This window comes from Elephas maximus, chromosome 27 (assembly GCF_024166365.1).
Source record: "Elephas maximus indicus isolate mEleMax1 chromosome 27, mEleMax1 primary haplotype, whole genome shotgun sequence".
Classification (NCBI taxonomy): Eukaryota; Metazoa; Chordata; class Mammalia; order Proboscidea; family Elephantidae; genus Elephas; species Elephas maximus.
Genome location: NC_064845.1, coordinates 32,725,896 through 32,743,318, shown reverse-complemented (window position 1 = coordinate 32,743,318; position 17,423 = coordinate 32,725,896). Strand labels below are relative to the sequence as shown.

The 17,423-nt window shown below is 42.7% G+C and overlaps 1 protein-coding gene and 1 long non-coding RNA gene across 2 annotated transcripts in view; both read left to right on the top strand.

The window, feature by feature from the left end:
- LOC126068263 (collagen alpha-2(IV) chain-like) overlaps window positions 1-17,423 on the top strand; it is a 354,250-nt gene that overhangs the window by 16,353 nt on the left and 320,474 nt on the right. The gene's annotated exons all lie outside the window — the stretch shown is intronic.
- On the top strand, window positions 6,912-15,826 carry LOC126068379 (uncharacterized). Its single transcript, XR_007515666.1, has 3 exons — window positions 6,912-7,067; window positions 8,162-8,202; window positions 15,803-15,826. It is a non-coding gene; the product is annotated as an uncharacterized LOC126068379 (long non-coding RNA).

The following is a 17,423-nucleotide window of genomic DNA, read 5'->3' as shown; positions in this document are numbered from 1 at the left end:
TGCCAGGTTTTCTCAATAAAGGAAAAGAGTTGGGCTTTGTGAGCTCTACTCATTTTCCTCTATGGCTCCTTATATCCTCTGTTTTGAGAGTAACTAAAAAGTATGCACACACACAGCATATGTCAGAAATAGCACTTGACTGCCATGTGTAAATGCTGTACAATGATAAAATTGTACAGTAAGCCATTCTTTAACTATCAGTTAGGGGCCAAAGAACGTAATCCTAAAGATTAGGACAATGCAGTTGACATTTTGGTCCAGACAGTTCTTGTTTGTTGGCAGGGGGTGGGGGAGTTGTTGTAGGATGTTTAGCAGCATCCCTGGCCTCTGCTCACTGGGTGCCGGTAGCACTGCCCCCCTCCCGAATTGTGACAATCAAAAATGTCTCCAGACATGGCAGATGTCTGCCTGAGGGGGGAGGGGCACCCAAAGAGCCCCAGTTGAGAGTGACTCCAGTGGGGGATACAGGAATTTAATCTTGCTCTGAGTTTCTCTGGGATTGTATTTTAATGATTTAACCTCATCGTGCCTCAGTTTCACTACCTGTAGACACAGTGTAAGGAAGTAATGTGCATAGTACTGCGTGGTAACTAGGGGGTTCTGTATGTGCTCCGAAAGAATACCTGTCTCCCCACATTTCCAAGACCCAAAGATCACTCTTAATCTTTGTGATGGCAGTAAGTGAGGGGCAGTGGGAATTTGGAGAAGGGGAAAAGCTTAGTGGTGTGGGAAATGGTGAACAGTAGTGGCATCTGAGTTTATTTGAAGGCATCCTGTCCTAGTTTATTGTGACAGTGTATTCTGGATGAAGGCTTTCTTTTGGAGAGGAAAGAAAGGGGAGAGTGGAGGAGGCAAGAAGGAGGCTGTTGAGAAGAGCAGTCAGGAAAGTGCTCTTCATGGAGTGACCTTGTAATGTGAAAGTGACGCATACATAAGTAGACCAGAGGACATAGAGAAGTAACCCCCCAAATCAAAGTGTCTTTTGAAATGACTGCTGATCCAGAAGAGTTGTTGAGGTGATTAATGAAGACCAAAGACTGTTTGGAGAAGTCTCTTTGTTTTAGAGCCTTTAGGTTTCTGTCTCCTCTCTTTTGGAATATGGAAAAATGTTGCCTTCACATATACCTTTGATAAATGCTTTAGTATGATACGTGTGTTCTTTTGTTACTCTTCAGAACTGTGTGTTGCAAAGGTGAAAAAGGTTGTAATCCTGATCTAGACCTGAGTGATGTACGATATTTGAATAGAAAGCACCAACTTGACTCTAAGGCAGGGTCAGTGCAGGTATTAGATGTAAACCATCCTGGCAGGCTTGCGTTCGCCCTTGCTGTGTTTTCTGGTCTCTGTAGTGTTAGATACACTTGCAAAGCTTATGACAAATGTGGACAGATCTTGGATCTAATAGGTGGAGAAGCCGTCTTAGACAGGTAGCCTTGTTATTTATATTCTGTCTGCCCTGCATTTGTAGTACTAGGTGTTATTTTTTACTAGAAGAAAGGGGCACTTCTGTGTAGCAGAAAGGTGACAGTGAGAGAAGATGTTTTGGTCGATCGGTTCGTGTCTTAGTCATGTAGTGCTGCTGTAACAGAAATGCCACAAGTGGATGGCTTTAACAAAGAGAAATTTGTTCTCTCACAGTTTAGAAGGCTAGAAGTCCAAATTCATGATGCCAGCTCCAGGGGAAGGCTTTTTCTCTGTGTGAGCTCTTGGGGGAGGTCCTTGTCAGTAATCTTCCCATCCTAGGAGCTTCTCAGTGCAGGGGCCTTGGGTCCAAAGGAAGCGCTCCCCTCCTGGTTCTGTGTTCTTGGTGTTAGGAGGTCCCCATGGGTCTGTCCTCACTTCTCTCTTTTATATCTTCAAAGAGATTGATTTAAAATAAAAACTAATTTTGTAGATTGACTCCTGCCTCATTAACATAACTGCCCCTAATCCCACCTCATTAACATCCTAGAGGTAGGATTTACAATGCATAGGAAATTACATCAGATGACCAAGTGGTGGACCCTCATACAATACTGGGAATCCTGGCCTAGCCATGTTGATGTACATTTTGAGGGGGACACAATTCAATCTATGACAGTTGGTGTTTGAATAGTTGAAGTTTTTATTTTAGTACTACTCAGAGTGTGGTCCTAGCAGCATCAGCATTACCTGGGAACTTGTTAGAGATGTAAATGATAGGGGCTCAACCCAGACCTGCTGAATCAGAAACTTGGGGTTGGAGCTCAATAATCTGTGTTTTAACAAGCCCTCCGTGATTCTGACGTATGTTAAAATTTGCGAGTGCTGGTCTAGTGATGCGTGATGTGGTGAAACGTTACGCATAGTGTCTGTGTGTGTGTGTGGAGGGGCAAGGGTTAAGGAAGTGTTTTATCAGGTAGTCAGAGGATGAGTAAGATTGTCTTGTGAAACACTTTGGGATCATTTTCCCAGTCCTTGGTCTAAGCCTTTAACTATGCTGTCCAGTACAATAGCCACAAGCCACAGGTGGCTATTTATACTTAAATTAATTACAATGAAAAAAAACTTAGTCCCTTGAACTAGCCACCTTTCAAGTGCTTAGTAGCCACATGTGCTTAGTGCTGCCTTATTGGAGAGCACAGATGTAGAGCACGTTCATCATCACAGAAAGTTCTATTGGACAACAATGTTTCAGCCTGTAATGACCCCTGTTTGACTCATACAGGCTGGAAACCCCCACTTGTAATGATGATGTGTTCTATTTAAGTCAAGACCTCAACTCACTGAAAACAGAATTAAGTTTTGAACTTCTCTACCCTGGGGAGACTTTCAGACTGTAGTTGTATCCTGGTGAACTTTTTACCTTGTGGTGCCATCTGCCTGGTATAGAAAGTGCCGTGGGTCTGTCTCCCACATAATTGAGCACACTGCCTCTAAAATATTTGCTCTTTGATCTGCTAAGCTGTCTCTTTCCATTTGGTCTCCCCATGCCCTGACCATTGGTGATAAAACTTGTTTGTATAGGATGTCTCTTTCAATACTGCCTAGAGCTTTATAAAGAGTCTGGAAGAGGTGGGAAGAGAATTTCTCCTCTTTTGTTTCCCCAGCGTGGCTCAAAAAACTGTTTCCTAAGAGGATATTAATTGACAAACTTAATCTGTGAAGAGTTATCTTCTGAAGAATTAATCTCTAAGGTGAAATTTCAACAGACATATTACAGCACAGATTTAGTCATTAGTCCCTTTAGTAACATGGAAAAATTTTCAGTTGTTACTTTATTGCTATTATCAAGGAGCTCTGGTGATGCAGTGGTTAAGTGCTCAGCTGTTAACCGAAAGGTCGTGGTTCAAACCCAGCAGTTGCTGTTTGGGAGAAAGATGTGGCAGTCTGCTTGTCTAAAGATTACAGCTTTGGAAACCCTGTGGTGCAGTCTACTCTGTCCTGTCAGGCCGTTCTGAGTTGGAATTGACTTGATGGTAATGAGTTTGGTTTTGGCGTCACTGTTATCAACAACAGCAATAATTATTCTTAGTTGCTAAGAAATTATTCTAATTAGAACAAATGAAAAAAGATGTGGAAATGCACAGTTTTTAAAAGATAAAACTGAAAGCTAACTGGGCCCATGGGAGGGGGTATGAGAGTAAGAACTTTGTTTGTCTTTAGCATTATTGCTGGACGTGAGGGAAGGAAGTGCATAGGGGCTTACATTGATCTTCGGACAGTCTTAACTTGACTGGTTCACTTCTTACGGAGGATGTTGCTTATTCTCTTACTGCCGTCCTCTCTTTAACTTGCCTTTCCTACCCTCTTCTCTCTGCCCAGAATGTTGGAGGGGGCCCAGTGTTTCTCAAGGAGGGTGCTTTGGTGTGATTTATCATTGTATGGAACTGTCCTTGCCCATTTAGGAACATTTAGCATCCCTGGTCACTCGTTGCCGGTGTTACTCCAACCTAACCAAGTCATCGTGTCAAGCAAGGATGTCCACCCCACCCACAATACACGTTTCCAAATGCCTGTGATTGAGAATCACTGGCTGCTAAAGAGATGAGCTTGGTGTCTTTCTTGGGAGGGAGAAGTGATTAGAGTTGGTGAAGGTGCAGGTGCTCCGAGGGCCTGGCTCATTAATTTCTGACACAGCTGGCCCCAAACAGGCACTTCTTGCAGTGCTGGAACTGATGTTGGGAACTAATTTTATTCTATTAGACTAGAAGAATTGCATTCTGCTATTGCAAGACTTGGCCCCGGAGGCTGAAAGTCAACAGAGGCCTCTGTTACTGCCAGGGAGGGACCTAACTCATGAGCAGGAAGATAGTTCCTGGTCTGGTGCCACTCCAGGGTGTGTCTGCACTAACATTGGCTGCTCATTCGTATTCTACTTCTTGGCCATTAACATGACTCAGCATTTCCATTTTGGCTTCTCTTCTGGTGTCTTTCTGCTCCTGCTCTCCCTTATTGCTCCCACAACCTAGCTGATGGTCTGTGTATGCACCAAACTCCAGGAAAAGAATGGACTGTGATAGGTTCTGTAGTAGCTATCATCCCTATTGGCGTAAGGTCGTATACCAGGCAATCCGATGGATGCTGATACCTTCTGCTGGTCTGTCTTAGTCATCTAGTGCTGCTATAACAGAAATACCACAAGTGGATGGCTTTAACAAAGAGAAATTTATTTTCTCACAATCTGGTAAGCTACAAGTCCAAATTCAGGGCATCAGTTCCAGGGGAAGGCTTTTTCTCTTTGTCGGCTTTGGAGGAAGGCCCTTGTCCTCAATCTTCCCCTGGTCGAGGAGCTTCTCAGGCACAGGGACTCTGGGTCCAAAGGACGCGCTCTGCTCCTAGTGCTTCTTTCTTAGTGGTATGAGGTCCCCCTCTCTGCTAGCTTCCTTTTCCTTTTATATCTTGTAAGATAAATGTGGTTCAGGCCACACCCAGGAAAACCCCCTTCACAATGAATCAGTGGTGTGACCTCAGTAAGGGTGTTACGATCCTACCTTATCCTCTTTAACATAAAATTACAATCATAAAATGGAGGAAACCGCACAATTGGAAATCATGGCCCAGCCAAATTGATACACACATTTTTTGCCAGGACATAATTCAATCCACGACATGGTCCAAACATTTGTGGCCTAGGGCTACTTGCTTCAGTTAGGACTGTGGTCCTGGCAGTTTCCCTAGAAGAGAGCAGTGGTAGAATAGACTGATAGAACATGAGACCCCTCTCCAGTGTAAACCAAAAAAACCAGTTGCCCTTGCATCATTTCTGATTCAAGGTGTCCCCATATGTGCCGAGTAGACCTGTTCCGTCGGGTTTTCAATGCCGTGAGCTTTCAGAAACAGGTCAGCAGGCCTTTCTTCCAGGGAGCCTCAGGGTGGCTTCAAACTACCACCCTTTTGGTTAGTAGTCAAGTACTTAACCGTTTGCACCATCCAGGGACTCCGTCTCCAGTCTGTTGCTGTTGTTGGTTGCCATCGAGTTTATTCTGACTCATAGCAAGAGCATGCGTGCAGAGTAGAGCTGCTCCATAGGGTTTTCAACGCTGTGACCTTTTAGAAGTAGATCACCAGGCCTGTCTTCCAAGGCGCCTCTGGATGGGTTCAAACTTCCAACCTTTCAGCTAGTAATCGAGTGCGTCAGTGTTTGCGCCACTCAGGGACTTCTCTCTCTGACATAGGGACCCTGAGTTGTTAACTTCGGGAATCAGTATAAATAGCATTTGTGGGTTACGTGTAGCATAGAGAATTGGAAGATCATTCACAAAACTTACATGTTCTCATGTTCGGGAGCATTTGGGGAAAAGCAGGAACCCGTTCTTTTAATTGAGACGATGGGCTTCCTCTCAGTATAGAATAGTAGGGAAATTACTAGATTAGATGATTGGGACATGGGGAGTTGTATTTACCATATGGCTATCCTATTTTTTGCATCCGTCAAGTGTGATTCTCTCAGGCACTCATGTATCCCACGAGAATAATGGCTAGGTGACTGTCTAAATGTTGAAAGACGTTTTGACATCTGTGACAATTGCTGTTCAACAGCTGGGTTTGTAAGATTCCAGGTCGGACAAAAAAAAATAACTTGGCTTATTAGTCTAAAAATAAATTCTGTGTAAATTGTGTCATTTCAGGGATTACTGTCTTAGAAAGCATAGTTAATATGTTGTTATAGTGGGTTTTGTTCATGTGAACCAACGATTGAGTGTGACTTTACAAGGGAATGCATTATAATATCACAGAAGGCTCTGTCCTTATTCCTGGTTTTGTGTCAGGATAAGAACGACGGTCCAGGTTCTACTGGGACCGGCACAGCTGTGAGCGGGGTGATCTGTGGCAGCACAAAGAGCTCATGATGTCGATGAATTCATTTAAGGCTCTAACACTGAATTTTTCTCACCGAGTAGCTGGATCCCAGTGGTACTGCATACAGAGAATCAGTCAGCATTTCCTTAGAGGGATGGAGCTTTGTTGATTGGGAGTCAGCAGAGAAGGGGTGCAGCAGAGCTTCTCCAGCTGGTGGGTGAGGAGAAAGTGTAGTTTTTTACCCAGGGGTGGCCTGGGTCAGCTTTCTCACCCAGCTGCTGACTACTGAAGTGAAAAGAACAGAGGGGAATCATTTGCTCCAGTTGCTCTTCTTTCTCTTCTTGAAGATTCCTATACCCTCTATGGAATTAAAAAAAAAACACAAATGAGAAGAGAAAAAAGTACAGAATTATATATAGTTCATTTTAACATATGTATGTATATATATATGTATTTCTTTTGAATAGGAAGATTTATACAAAGATAACCATGTGTTGCCAGAAGATTAAAACCTTCAATTTTAATTTTGAATGAGCATTAATCTTGCAGGCTAAACTAGATAAAGGTAAAGCAGCTCAAATCTGTGCATATATAATTTTTTTTTACAGAAATAAAACAGAATTATCATTGTTCCCATAGGGTCAGGAATTAACTTGCAGCAACCCTCGATGAAGATTCTGTAGCAATGGTAAAACATCTGCTCCCCCCAGGATGTAAAGAGATCCTGAGAGATTCTGAAAGATGGCTGAGAGCCTAAAATTGAAATCCTGGATCCTTGAATCCTGTCCTGCTGCAGGCCACTCCCTGTGAGTCCCCTGAGGGATAAATGTGCACCAGGGGAAGGACTGGGGGTGCAGATGCTTGATTGAGGACCTGTGACTGAGCACCCCCCATCTAGTGAGCCGCCCTGCCCTTCCCCTTAGGTGCGGGAAGGGGCTATGCTTCTTGGTGCTGTCTCTCCTGAGCCCATCTTTGGCTGTTGCCTTGGACTTCCAAACAAGTAAAGCTGTGGCTGACTTAATGTTTTTAAATGTGACCCGTTCCTAGCAGCCCACCTCCTTCGAGGGGGCATTAGAAACAAGGAAGAAAGCAGGCAAGGGGGGGCATGATTCTCCTAGCTATCAATAGCTTTCCCTGTTCCACTGGAAAGAGCTTTTATTGGTCACTTTTTTTTTTTCCCTCTTCTTATTTGGAGGCTGTGTCAAGGGAACAAGGCTGGGAGGTGGGAAAGTGTGTACCCCCAGTTACTGGGTACTCTGTGTCCTGTTGGGAGCACCATGAAGTTTGCCTTCCCGTCCTCCTTATCTGCAGTCCTTGGTGGCTAAGTTCCAAGATGGCAAATCAGCCAGCAGTGAGCGGGTGCCTCTCCAGCTGAGTAACCATGGCCCATTGGAAAGCAGTGGAGGCCACATACAGGGAAAAAGGGTGAGGGTGGGAAAGCATGTATCCCTGGTTACTGGGTGCTCTGTCTCCTGTTGGGAGCTCTGTGAAGTTGCCTTCTTGTACTCCTTGTTTGCGTTCCTTTGTGGCTGTGGTCCAAGATGGCAAATGCGTGCTGCCTTAGCTGGTAGGGGACCTCCACTCTGTAGTTCTCCTTGTTCTCTGTCAGTTTCTTATTCCATTTGGTGCTTGATTGAGTTCTTTATTCTTTCATTTGATGCTTCGGCTTCCAGGATTGGCATTTGTCTCTGTTTTACTTAGTTTTTCTGGTCTTTGCTGCAGAAGGATGGCATGGCGCTTCTGTCTATAGCTTCATGTTGGCTCCACCTCTTTCTCATTGGATTTTAAGAATTTTTCAATTTCATTTTTAATTTCTTCTTATACCCAATAATTTTTAAGTAAGTTGTTATTCAGTTTCCATGTATTTTTTTTTACTGTTCTTTCTATTATTGATTTCTAGTTTTATACCGTTACGATCGAAGAAGATGTTCTGCATTACAGGTATACAACACTTAACATTCTTTCAGGTAATATCCAACTACATACATGTCTGTGGTTCCGTAAAGTTATAATAGAGTTTAGCAATCCCAATCACAGAACAGGATGTAGCAGGTGTACTTTGTTGGAAATCTGATCCGTCTCTCACCACCTGTCTGGGTCCCACATCTGCCCTGGCCCCGGGGGCAGAGGGGATGAGGGTCTCGGTGCCCATCTGTGGCTGCCTGTCCTGCTATATTCACCTCAGGCAGGGTGATGCTGCCAGGTATGCCCTGCTGAGGCCACAGCTCCAATCAGCCTGGGCGCCCTACACTTGAAGCTCAGGCCTGAGGCTGCAGCTCCTCCCATTGTGGTTGGTCACCTAATTATTTGGCTCATGGGGGTGGTAGGAGAAAGAATAGGAAAGGCGTGGAGATGTGATGTAAAGGAGGGGCGGGCAGGACTGGAAGAATTGAAAGCCATTATTGGGGATGGGGAAGGCAGGGAGGAATGAAGGGAATGGAGCTGGCAGCTGGCTGGACAGCAAGTGCGTGCCACAGCAGGTTGGGGGCCAGGTGTGGCTCCTGGAGACGGGCTAGTAGCCATGCAGGACTGACTACGGCAGAGCGAAATTTTTGCACATTCCCTTGGTGTGGCTGGTGACCATCCTGTGTACCTCTCTCCTGTATATACTGTGGTGTTCACACAACGTCCTGATCACGTAATGTCATATTTCACAGAATGTGTTGTGGACATTAAGTGGTGCATACCTGTACTTTGATGTTTTTTAATTTATTGAGGCTTGGTTTGTGGCCTAAAATGTGGCCTATTCTGGAGAATGGTACATGCGCATTGGAGAAGAATGTGTACTGTGCTGCTGTTGGGTCGTGTGTTCTGTATATATTTACAAGGTCGAGTTGATTGATTGTGTTAATTTAGATCTTCTGAATCTTTTTTTTTTTTTAAAGTTTATTGTGGTTGAAATGAAAGTTTACAAATCAAGTCAGTCTCTCATACAAAAACTCTGCATATCTTGCTATGTACTCCTAGCTGCTCTCCCCGCAATGAGACAGCACACTCCTCCTCTCCACCCTATATTGCCTGTGTCCATTCAGCCAGCTCCTATCCCTTTCTGCTTTCTCATCTCGCCTCTAGACAGGAGCTGCCCACCTAGTCTGATGTGTTTACTTGAGCCAAGAAGCTCACTCCTCACCAGTATCACTTTCTGTCTTATAGTCCAGTCCAATCCCTGTCTGAAGAGTTGGCTTTGGGAATAGTTCCAGTCTTGGGCTAAGAGAGGTTCCAGGCACCATGACCTCCAGGGTCCCTCTAGTCTCAGTCAGAGCATTAAGTCGTCTTTTGAGGAGAATTTGAGGTCTGCATCCCACTGTCCTCCTGCTCCATCACGGGTTTTCTTTTGCGCCCCCTGCCAGGGCAGTCGTCGGTGGTAGCCGGGTATCATCTAGTTCTTCTGGTCTCAGGCTGATGTAGTCTCTGGTTTATGTGGCCCTTTCTGAGACCAACAGATGCTCTTAGATGGCTCCTTGCTAGCATTTAGGACCCAATACGCCACTCACCAAAGTGAAATGCAGAACGTTTTCTTAATATACTTTGTTACGCCAATTGACCTAGGTGTTCCCTGAAATCATGGTTCCCAGACCCCAGTCCTGCTACTCTGGCCTTCGAAGTGTTTGGTTGTATTCAGGAAACTTCTTAGCTTTTTGTTTAGTCCAGTTGTACTGACCTCCCCTGTATTGTGTGTTATCTTTCCCTTCACTTAAAATGGTTCTTCTCTACTATCTAGTGAATACCCCCTCACTTCCTCCCCACCCTTATAACCATCAAATAATATTTTCCTCTGTGTTTAAACTTTTTCTTGAGTTCTTATAATAGTGGTCTCATACAATGTTTGTCCTTTGGCAACTGACTGATTTCACTCAGCATTATGCCTTCCAGATTCCTCCATGTTATGAGATATTTCATTGTTCTTAATTGTTAGGTAGTACTCCATTATGAGAATATACCATTATTTATCCATTCATCCGTTAATGGGCACCTTGGTTTCTTCCATCTTTTTTGCTGCTCTAAACGGTGCTGCAGTGAACATGGATGTGCATATACTGTTTATGTGAAGGCTCTTATTTCTCAAGTATATATTCCAAGGAGTGGGATTGCTGGAGAAAACGCCAAATTGATTTCTAAAGTAGTACCATTTTACGTTCCCACTAGCAGTGTATAAGTGTTCCAGTCTCTCTACATTTTCTTTAACATTTATTATTTTGTGTTTTTTGGATTAACAGTAGCCTTGTTGGGGTGAGATGGTATCTCATTGTAGTTTTGATTTACATTTCTCTAATAGCTAATGATCGTGAGCATTTCCTCATGTATCTGTTAGCCCCTGAATGTCTTTGGTGAAGAGTCTGTTCATGTCCTTTGCCCATTTTTTAATTGGGTTATTTGTCTTTTCGTTGTTGAGTTTTTGCTGTATTGTGTAGATTTTAGAGATCAGGTGCTGATCGGATTTTTCGTAGCCAAAAACTTTTTCCCAGTGTGTTGGTTAGACCCGCTGTATCTTTGTTGAGTTTCTTTCAAGTTGTTCTGTCCTTCATCGAAAGTGATGTGTTAAAGTTTCCTACTACTGTTGTAGAACTTTCTGTTTTACTATTGTAGAACTCCAGTTCTGTTGGAGTTTGCTTTATGTATTTTGGAGCTATGTCATTAGGTACATAAATATTTATTATGATTATGTCCTTTTGGTGGATGAACCCTTTAATAGTTAATGATGCCCTTCTGTCTCTTATAATGGATGTTGACTTTAAGTCTGTTTTATCAGAGATTATTATTGCCATTCCTACTCTGTTTTGGTTACTATTTGTTTGATTTTTGTTTTCCATCCTTTGATTTTTAACCATTTATGTCCTCATGTCTGAAGTGTGTCTGTTGTAGGCAACATATTGATGGATCATGGATTTTTTTTAATCCATTCTGCTACTCTCTTTCTCTTTTCTGTGTGATTATTGATAGGTGTGGATTTACTGTTATTTTGTTATGCCTTTTTTTTTTTTGGTGGTATTAATGGTTTCTTTGTTCCACTTAAATTTTTTTGCTAAGTTCTTTCTGTTTATGGATTTTCTTTCCATAACCTCAATTGTTGTTGACTTTGTGCTTACTGATTCTTTTTGATTTTCTTTTTGTTTGATGAGTAGATTTATTAATTTTGCCTGTGGTTACTCTGAAATTTACCTTTATCTTCCTAAGTTTAAAACAGTCTGTTATAGCTTGATATCACCTTGACTTCCTCTCCATTTATTCCCCCTTTTTGTTTAGAAGTTGTCATTGTTTACAGATTGACATCTCTGGTACCCTGTTTTCAGTTTTGTGCTTTATTTTACTTTTGAGAATTCTTTATCTGGGTTGGTATCTGTGTGATGTTGTTACGTGTCTCATTTTCAGATTGTTCTCCGATATTGTTGTTTCTCTGTCTGAAGGACTCCCTTTAATGTTTTTTGAAAGGTTGGTCTCATTTTTACAAATTCCCTTATCTTTTTTTTTTTTTTATCTGAAAATGTTCTAGTTTTGTCATTCTATTTGAAAGACAGTTTTGCTGAATATAAGATTCTTGGTTGGCAGTTCTTTTCTTTGAGTGCTTTATATATGTCATCCTGTTACCTTCTTGCTGCGTGTTTTCTGCTGAGAAATCAGTGCTTATTGGTGCCCCCTTGTAGGTGATATTTTGTTTTTCTTAAGCTGCTCTTAGAATTCTTTCTTTGGTTTTTGAAAGTTTGATTATGATATGTCTTAGTGACTTTTTGGGTGTTCTGGCATTGACTCAACGGCGCTGGGTTTGGTTTGTTTGGTTTATCCCATATGGGGTTTGTTGAGCTTCTTGGATGGAAACCTTCTCGTCTTTCATGACATTAGGGAAATTTTCTGGCAATAAATCTTTGAAAATTCTCTCTATACTTTTTTTTTTTCTCTTCTGGAATTTCTATTATGTGTAAATTATTATTCTTGATAGTGTCCCATATAACTTTTAAGCTTTCTTCATTTTTTGTCATTCTTTTTTGTGACTGTTCCTCAAACAACTTAGTAACAAGGAATTTGTTCTCTATTTTGCGGGTTCTTTGTCTCATTGATTAAATTCTACTTCTGTGTCCTCCATTGCATTATTTACTTCTCTTATTTTATTGTTAATCTTCTGAATTTCTAGTTGTTGTTTTTGTATGGTTTCTAATTGTCTATCTTGTGATTTTGTTCTTGTATTGTTTTCCTGAATTCTTCTAGGGTTTTGTCTGTGTTTTCCTTGATCTCTTTGATGGTCCTATATATGTCTTTTGAATCCCTCATCAGGTGGTTCTATTCCTGTTTCTTCCTCAGTAAGGTTTTCTGCTCCTTTATTTTGCTCACTTTTTTGAGCTGTCTTATCCTGTTTCTTCCTATGATTTGTTATTGTCTACTGTCTCTGAGGTATTAAGATGTTAATTTATTTATGTATTTCTTTCTTGATTGTATGTTTTGTGCTGGTTTTTTTTTTCATTATACTTTAGATGAGGGTTTACAGTACAAACTAGCTTCTCATTAAATAGTTGGTACACATATTGTTTTGTGACATTGGATATGAACCCCACAATATGTCAGTACTCTCCCCTCCTTGACTTTGGGTTCCTTGTTACCAGCTTTCCTGTCCCCACCTGCCTTCTCATCCTTGCCCCTGGGCTAGTGTGCCCCTTTAGTCTTGTTTTGTTTTATGGGCTTATTGAATCTTTGGCTGAAGGGTGAGCCTCAGGAGTGACTTCATTACTGAGCTAAAAGTGTGACCAGGGGCCATATTCTTTGGGGTTCTGTAGTCTGTCAAGCCAGTAAGTCTGGTCTTTTTTTGTGAGTTAGAATTGTGTTCTACATTTTTCTCCATCTCTGTCCAGGGCCCTCTACTGTGATCCCTGTCAGAGCAGTCAGTGGTGGTAGCCAGGCACCATCTAGTTGCACTGGACTCAATCTTGTGGAGGCTGTGGTAGTTTTGGTCCATTAGTCCTTTGGATTAATCTCTCCCTTGTGTCTTTAGTTTTCTTCATTTTGCCTTGCTCCTGATGCGTGCTAATTTGTTTTGTTTTGATGTATCTAGAGCCTTGTTTCTTTTCTTTCTCTTTAGAATGCCTTTATTCCTTTGTATTATTTATTTTGTGGTTCTGGCTTATTTGTTACTTTGGTGGTATATTTTGACTGAGCATGATTTCCTCTCACTATGGGGTATGGTGGGTCATACTCATGTGTGAATCTTCTTTGGATAGGCTCGTTTGTCTTCCCTTACTGGATTGAGTGGAGGTGGGAGAGCTGGTTCTTCTCCTGATATTGGGTGACAAGTGTTGGGTGTTCAGGTTCCTTCCATAGCACTTGTGGGACCATGGGATCCTTCTGGGTTAGTGATAGAGTTAGTGTGTTTTCTGGAGGTCAGGGCAGGATGTTTCCATATCCACCATGAGAGAGTGCTACCCAAATAGATGGGGTAGGCCCACTGTACGTGCACAAATTGTTATCTCATTAGGTGGTAGGATATCAAGGGGTTTCAGCACAAGTGTAGACAGCCTGGAAGAACTCTTTGGATGTGGGATGTGTGACATTGCAGATGGTGAGATGTAGGCTGAGGGCACTAGGATCTCCTGATCATCATTTGACGGAGGTTCATTTGGCACCTGTCAGGATCTATTGCCATTGCTGATGAGGTGATGTGTCTTTCCAGCTGGTTACTGGAGCATGGGTGCAGGGAGCATTCTTACTGATCTCTGGGTTGGGCGTTGTGTGTGTGCACTGCTGGTTTCCCAGTGGTTGGGGTGAGAGTGCATGGGTCACGTGTCACTGGGTAGGTAGCACAGGAGCTTTCACTGCTGATCGCCAGGTGGGTGGAATGGTGGGCGGGAGAGGGGAGTTTCAGTCCTCTGATTGCCAGTCTGGTGGTGGGAGTGGTGGGCTGGGTAGCGCAGGGGTGGATGGAGCATGCATGAGCCTCTGGTTGCAGGTCCGACAGTGTACAACTGTGTGCTGTGGATTGCTAGGTGTGCAAGTTGGCATGAGAATCGATGGGGCAGATGCAAACCTCGGGTTGCAAGTCTGACAGCACGGGTCTGTGTGATGTGGATTGTCAAGTGGCGAAGGGAAGAGAGGCACACTCCTGGGAACTGGGAGGGAAGCGGGGAGCATAGAGAGGGAGCTGAGGCACTCCCCACAGAGTGCAACCAGTGATTAGGACCAGCTCTGACCAGATGCTGGGAGTGCGCTTTTCAGAGTCTGGTCATGTGAGGGATCTCTAGTTGCCACTTCAAGGATCCTCCACTCTGGCAGTGCCAGCTGCCCTAATGATCAGAAACTGCTGCTGGTGAGTAGTTCTGCTCTATTTTCTAGCTGAGTCTCTACTCTGTGTTTGCCTGGATCCCTAGGGCTCTCGCCTGCCTTCCTGCACTTTGCTTCCTTAGATATGTTTCATGTTTTGCTCACCTCGTTTTGCTCCACGTTTGTCTACACAGTATCTCTATCTCTTAATGGGGGTTCTGTGAAGTTGCCTTCCTGAGCTCCTCACCCAGGAATGTAACTCACTTTGTCTTACGATGGCCACATGGTACTGGGCTGGCTAGCAGGACATCTACAGTCTGTAAGTCTTGTTTGCTGTTTTCATTCAGTTCTCCTTCCCTTCGGTGTTTGACTCATTTGCTGTTCTGGGTTCCCAGATTGTCATTTGTCTTAGTCATCTAATGCTACTGTAATAGAAATACCACTGGTGGATGGCTTTAAGAAAGAGAAGTTTATTCTCTCAAAGTCCAGTAGGCCAGAAGTCTGAATTCAGGGCGCCAGGTCCAGGGGAAGGCTTTCTGTCTTTGTCAGCTCTGGAGGAAGGTCCTTGTCATCAGTCTTCCCTTGGTCTGGGAGCATCTCAGTGCAGAAATGTCAGATCCAAAGGACGCACCCTGTTCCCAGCACTGCATTCATGGTGGTGTGAGGTTCCCATGTGTCTCTGCTCGCTCCTCCGTCTCATATCTCAAAATAGATTGGCTTAAGACACTATCTAATCTTGCAGATCTCATCAGTATAACTGCCACTAATCCATCTCATTGCATCATAGGGATAGGATTTACAACACATAGAAAGCTATCATGAAATGACAAAATGGTAGACAATCACACTATACTGGAAATCATGGCCTAGCCAAGTTCACAAATATTTTTGGGGGACACAGTTCACTCCACGACATCATCTTTATCTGTTTCCCTTTGGTTCTTGGTTCTCTGCTGTAGGGGGACAGCATGGTGTGTGTGACTAAGCTGCCATCTTGGGTCATTTCCTACTTCCTTAGGTTTTGTTTATCTGGGAATATTCTATTTTTTGCCCTCAGTTTTGAAGGACAGTTTTGTCAGATACAGAATTATTAGTTGGCAGGTTTTTTTTTCTTTCATTGTTATAAGTATGTGACCCCACTGCTTTCTGGCCTTCATGGTTTCTGAGGAGAAATTGATACTTAATGTTTTTGAGGATTCTTTGCATGGGATGATTTGCTTCTCTCTTGCTGCTTTCAAAACTCTTTATCTTTGGTGTTCATGAGCTTGATTATAATGTGTCTCACTATGGATCTCTTTAGGTTTATCCTTGGAGTTCATTGAGCTTCTTGCATGCATAGATTCATTACTTTCATCAAATTTGGTAAGTTTTCAGCCATTATTTCTTCAAATATTCTTTCTGTCCCTTTCTTTCTTTCTCCTCATTCTGGGATTTCCGTAATGTGTATATTTTGTGCATGATGGTGTCCTACAGGACTGTTAGACTCTGTGCATTGTTTTAAAATTCTTTTTTCTATCAGTTTCTCAGATTGGATTATTTCAATTGTCCTATCTTCAGGTTCACTGATTCTTCCTTCTGCCAGCTCAAATCTGCTGTTGAGCCCCTCTGGTGAATTTTTCATTTCAGTTATTGTACTTTTCTGTTTGGTTCTTTTTTGTATATATATATAATTTATATTTTTACTGATATTCTCGCTTTGTTTATAGATTGTTTTTCTGATTTCCTTTAGTTCTTTGTGTTTTCTTTTAGTTCTTTGAGCATATTTAAAAGAGTTGTTTAAAAGTCTTTATCAAGTAATTCCAGTATCTTGGCTTTCTTGGGGATGATTTCTGTCACTTTGTTCCTTTGAATGGGCCATTCTCCCTTGTTCCTCTGTATACGTTGTGATTTTTTTAATCGAAAATCAGATATTTGAGTAATATGGTAACTCTTGAAATGAGATTCTCCCCCTTCTACCAGACTTCCCTTTCTTCCTCCATTCCTCTCTGTCTCTCTCTTTGTTTTGTTGTTGAAGTCCATTGGTTTAGTGAGTTTCACAAATTAGTTTTGCAAAGTCTGAATTACTTGGTGTGTGTGTTCACTGAAGTCTCTGTTTCTTTAGGTTGTGCTCAGCTATTGTTCTGACAGAGACTTCCGTGAACACTAGGAGTTGAAAAGAAAAATAAAAAAAATGAAAGAATACAGGAAAAAGAAGCAAAGAAAAGGTAAGCAATGAGAGAAAAAGTCCTTTGTGGTCCTTGCAGATAGGGTCTGTCCTGCAACACTCCTTCAATACTTAGGAAGGTTTACACTGACCTAGAGATCAACCCCAAGTGAATGTTAAAGGTGTTCTCAGGTCTTTTCTGGGTGAGCATCTTAACCTAGGCATTCGTATGTCTTTTTAAATTCCTCAGTATCCCCGGGTGCTTCTGAATGCCCGAGCTTCCCAAAGCAGCTCTCTTTCTGGCCCCTGACCTTACCCCACAGCTTTCTAACATGTGTTTTTATCTTCCTCTCTTAGCCCAGGACTTTCAGTGTGCCCGCTACTCCTCCACCCATACTACCTCTAAGATTTATGATACAGAGACATGCATTTTGCTTCAGCCCTTTAGGTAGCCACTGACAGGTTCAAACAGACAAACATAGTACTTTGTGCATAAGGTTTGGTTTGCTCCTTTCAGAATCCAGGACCAGAGTCCCAGGCTGAAAATATGGGTTGCCCCTTCAAGCTGGCTACTGAGCCCGGGCAGGGGAGAGGCATAGGCCAGTAACTGAAAGCCACACAGTTTTCCTACCATTTTCTTGACGTTACCCCCTTCTTGATTCAGTGTTCGTTTGATTGCCATGAGCCTATGACTGTGTACCAGAGTTCTGACAAGGTTAATTCTGACAGATTCTACTTGCTTTTCGTGTTTACTTGGTAGTCAGGAGCTTGGAGCTTT